This window comes from Schistocerca gregaria, unplaced genomic scaffold (assembly GCF_023897955.1).
Source record: "Schistocerca gregaria isolate iqSchGreg1 unplaced genomic scaffold, iqSchGreg1.2 ptg001259l, whole genome shotgun sequence".
Classification (NCBI taxonomy): Eukaryota; Metazoa; Arthropoda; class Insecta; order Orthoptera; family Acrididae; genus Schistocerca; species Schistocerca gregaria.
In genome coordinates, this window is record NW_026062576.1 from 42,501 (window position 1) to 47,500 (window position 5,000).

Sequence of the window (5,000 nt, forward strand, 5' to 3'; positions counted from 1 at the left end):
ACCCACGTTGTCCCTTAACCTAACCCACGTTGTCCCTTAACCTAACCCACGTTGTCCCTTAACCTAACCCACGTTGTCCCTTAACCTAACCCACGTTGTCCCTTAACGTAACCCACGTTGTCCCTTAACGTAACCCACGTTGTCCCTTAACGTAACCCACGTTGTCCCTTAACGTAACCCACGTTGTCCCTTAACGTAACCCACGTTGTCCCTTAACCTAACCCACGTTGTCCCTTAACCTAACCCACGTTGTCCCTTAACCTAACCCACGTTGTCCCTTAACCTAACCCACGTTGTCCCTTAACCTAACCCACGTTGTCCCTTAACCTAACCCACGTTGTCCCTTAACCTAACCCACGTTGTCCCTTAACCTAACCCACGTTGTCCCTTAACCTAACCCACGTTGTCCCTTAACCTAACCCACGTTGTCCCTTAACCTAACCCACGTTGTCCCTTAACCTAACCCACGTTGTCCCTTAACCTAACCCACGTTGTCCCTTAACCTAACCCACGTTGTCCCTTAACCTAACCCACGTTGTCCCTTAACCTAACCCACGTTGTCCCTTAACGTAACCCACGTTGTCCCTTAACGTAACCCACGTTGTCCCTTAACGTAACCCACGTTGTCCCTTAACGTAACCCACGTTGTCCCTTAACGTAACCCACGTTGTCCCTTAACCTAACCCACGTTGTCCCTTAACCTAACCCACGTTGTCCCTTAACCTAACCCACGTTGTCCCTTAACCTAACCCACGTTGTCCCTTAACCTAACCCACGTTGTCCCTTAACCTAACCCACGTTGTCCCTTAACCTAACCCACGTTGTCCCTTAACCTAACCCACGTTGTCCCTTAACCTAACCCACGTTGTCCCTTAACCTAACCCACGTTGTCCCTTAACCTAACCCACGTTGTCCCTTAACCTAACCCACGTTGTCCCTTAACCTAACCCACGTTGTCCCTTAACCTAACCCACGTTGTCCCTTAACCTAACCCACGTTGTCCCTTAACCTAACCCACGTTGTCCCTTAACCTAACCCACGTTGTCCCTTAACCTAACCCACGTTGTCCCTTTGCCTAACATAGTTCACTGCTCGGAATCTCTGGTGTCGTTGTTATCCTCATGTAGATGTCTTGCGAGTGTTGCTTACTTTCCACATATTCCCGCTATCCACTGTCAATTGTACTGCAATAGGACTATATCGCCCCCCCCCCCCCCCCTCTGCCCCTCTCTTTGTGTCTCCGTCCTCTCAAGCTGGTCGGTCTGGCGTTTGAGTGTTAAATGAGCCTCGCAGCTGTTCAGTTGCGTTCAGATGTCGACGCCCTCAGTGTACGTCGTGGTATGGTCTGTGTCCATTGTCCGCTGATGTCGTACGCGTAACCCACACGCTGTACCGATCATCGGTAGTTACGTACAGAGTGAAGTAGTGTGATACGTGTGACCGTACGCTGGCTGTGCCCAACGGTGTCGAATCTCAATTTCCATATGTTGTGCTCGATGCTACTTGTCTCGTCTCCCAATAACAGCTAGGTTGCACTGTGGTACGCCGTAGAGGCGTGTGGGAGGAACGTACGAACGCATTGTATGTCACCCTGGGTCGCTGGGGGTGGTGGTGCGGTGAGTCAGGTCAGGTCAGCGTGAGCCGTGTGATGTAGTGACGCGTGTATTCCGACTTTGTCGTATTGCCTCACACAAAGTGCTACCCTGGTGGACCGCGTTCCATATCTGGGACATGCCGCAGATGCCGGTTGACAGTGGATCGCGGAAGGGACATCGCATACGTGCGCGGGCCACCTTCCACGTGTTCTCTTCTGCACATGTCGCAGTGTGTATGTGGTCTGATGTAGCGTGTCGTGACACATGACATCCTGGCATGCAAGAATTGTTGAATTCGCAAATGTAGGTGGACATCTACGTTTACTGCCCAAGATACGCAAATGAACTGGAAATCCGTTGTTGAGCGGTTGTTCACGCTGGAGGTGAATCTGTGATGGCGACGATCGGTACAGCTATTAACCGGTTGTTTCAGCGGTACCCGCCACATCCACACACGTGACTAGGCCCATGTGGGTATGAAGCGATACGCGGCGGTGGCTTGGTGGGACTGTTCCCGGCCGGTGAAGGGGGGCCGCCCGGCGTGTTGGCCGCGCGCTGCGTGGGCGCACGCGCAACAGGCGGCTGGTGGGGGGCGCCGAGTGGCAGGAGCGCCAGCCGACGGGCTCGGCAGGCGGCGCAGCTACGCTGCGGCGCACCCTGCACGCGGCGCCTGGCGGCCAAAGTTGGTTCAGCCGAGCCCGGTGCGAAGCGCGGTGGACATCTGCAGTGTGCTGGTCTGATTGAGGACTGTGTGCGTTGAGGATGCGCCGCCGCCTGGCACTCGGCGCCGCGACGCCGTCTGCTGCTCGGTCGCCCCAGCGGTTCTCGCAGGTGGTTTGTATCGCAGTTGTGCGGACGTGTTGGCGCGTGCGCTGTGCTGGGAGAGTTCGCTTCTGCACCCAAGTGGGGCTTTGCCCTTGTGTGGCGCTGGCGTTGGAGCTGCCGGTCACCATAGGTGGCGCGTGTTGTCTCCCGCCGGCAATGCCACGACAGCACGCTCCCGGGCCTCTGTCGGCAGCGGCAAGCTCAGTTGGGAGCAAGGGTGTTCGCACTAAAACCGTCTACTCGCCTAACTCCGGGCGATTGCGCCTCTCTCGAAACCGACCAAGTACCTAGGACGGCGCTGCGCGCCGCCGGGACCTGAGAGGGTTTCGAGGTGTATCGTGCAGGGGAGCTCGGCCTCCTCCTGTTTGCAGAATAATTGAGCGGACGCTTGCGTGTTCGCGCGGGCCCCCGGGACACACTCCCGGGCGGCCGGCTGCTCAGCTCTAGTTGACGCAGCTCCCTGGTTGATCCTGCCAGTAGTCATATGCTTGTCTCAAAGATTAAGCCATGCATGTCTCAGTACAAGCCGCATTAAGGTGAAACCGCGAATGGCTCATTAAATCAGTTATGGTTCCTTAGATCGTACCCACGTTACTTGGATAACTGTGGTAATTCTAGAGCTAATACATGCAAACAGAGTCCCGACCAGAGATGGAAGGGACGCTTTTATTAGATCAAAACCAATCGGATTGGCTTGTCTGGTCCGTTTGCCTTGGTGACTCTGAATAACTTTGGGCTGATCGCACGGTCCTCGTACCGGCGACGCATCTTTCAAATGTCTGCCTTATCAACTGTCGATGGTAGGTTCTGCGCCTACCATGGTTGTAACGGGTAACGGGGAATCAGGGTTCGATTCCGGAGAGGGAGCCTGAGAAACGGCTACCACATCCAAGGAAGGCAGCAGGCGCGCAAATTACCCACTCCCGGCACGGGGAGGTAGTGACGAAAAATAACGATACGGGACTCATCCGAGGCCCCGTAATCGGAATGAGTACACTTTAAATCCTTTAACGAGTATCTATTGGAGGGCAAGTCTGGTGCCAGCAGCCGCGGTAATTCCAGCTCCAATAGCGTATATTAAAGTTGTTGCGGTTAAAAAGCTCGTAGTTGGATTTGTGTCCCACGCTGTTGGTTCACCGCCCGTCGGTGTTTAACTGGCATGTATCGTGGGACGTCCTGCCGGTGGGGCGAGCCGAAGGGGTGCTTTCGCGTCCCGAGGCGGACCCCGTTTAAATCCTACCAGGGTGCTCTTTGTTGAGTGTCTCGGTGGGCCGGCACGTTTACTTGGAACAAATTAGAGTGCTTAAAGCAGGCAAGCCCGCCTGAATACTGTGTGCATGGAATAATGGAATAGGACCTCGGTTCTATTTTGTTGGTTTTCGGAACCCGAGGTAATGATTAATAGGGACAGGCGGGGGCATTCGTATTGCGACGTTAGAGGTGAAATTCTTGGATCGTCGCAAGACGAACAGAAGCGAAAGCATTTGCCAAGTATGTTTTCATTAATCAAGAACGAAAGTTAGAGGTTCGAAGGCGATCAGATACCGCCCTAGTTCTAACCATAAACGATGCCAGCCAGCGATCCGCCGCAGTTCCTCCGATGACTCGGCGGGCAGCCTCCGGGAAACCAAAGCTTTTGGGTTCCGGGGGAAGTATGGTTGCAAAGCTGAAACTTAAAGGAATTGACGGAAGGGCACCACCAGGAGTGGAGCCTGCGGCTTAATTTGACTCAACACGGGAAACCTCACCAGGCCTGGACACCGGAAGGATTGACAGATTGATAGCTCTTTCTTGATTCGGTGGGTGGTGGTGCATGGCCGTTCTTAGTTGGTGGAGCGATTTGTCTGGTTAATTCCGATAACGAACGAGACTCTAGCCTGCTAACTAGTCGCGTGACATCCTTCGTGCTGTCAGCGATTACTTTTCTTCTTAGAGGGACAGGCGGCTTCTAGCCGCACGAGATTGAGCAATAACAGGTCTGTGATGCCCTTAGATGTTCTGGGCCGCACGCGCGCTACACTGAAGGAATCAGCGTGTCTTCCTAGGCCGAAAGGTCGGGGTAACCCGCTGAACCTCCTTCGTGCTAGGGATTGGGGCTTGCAATTGTTCCCCATGAACGAGGAATTCCCAGTAAGCGCGAGTCATAAGCTCGCGTTGATTACGTCCCTGCCCTTTGTACACACCGCCCGTCGCTACTACCGATTGAATGATTTAGTGAGGTCTTCGGACTGGTACGCGGCATCGACTCTGTCTTTGCCGATGCTACCGGAAAGATGACCAAACTTGATCATTTAGAGGAAGTAAAAGTCGTAACAAGGTTTCCGTAGGTGAACCTGCGGAAGGATCATTACCGACTAGACTGCATGTCTTTCGATGTGCGTGTCGTGTCGTGTCGCGCAACACGCTACCTGTACGGCAGTGGCCGTGCGCCGCGTGCGGAACCACGCGTGCCTCTCAAAACTAGCGGAAGTGTTGTTGTTGTTGTGTGGTACGAGCGCTGAAGCTCTGGAGCGGCTGGCCTGCGGTACCTGGCGCCTGGCGCCGGTTTTGAATGACGTTCGCCCGAGTGCCTGTCCGCCC

At 54.5% G+C, this 5,000-nt stretch overlaps 1 non-coding gene across 1 annotated transcript; it reads left to right on the forward strand.

Annotated features, from left to right (window-relative positions):
- The first annotated feature begins 2,877 nt into the window (after positions 1 to 2,877).
- On the forward strand, positions 2,878 to 4,770 carry LOC126330171 (small subunit ribosomal RNA). Its single transcript, XR_007562764.1, has one exon. It is a non-coding gene; the product is annotated as a small subunit ribosomal RNA (ribosomal RNA).
- Positions 4,771 to 5,000: the final 230 nt, after the last annotated feature.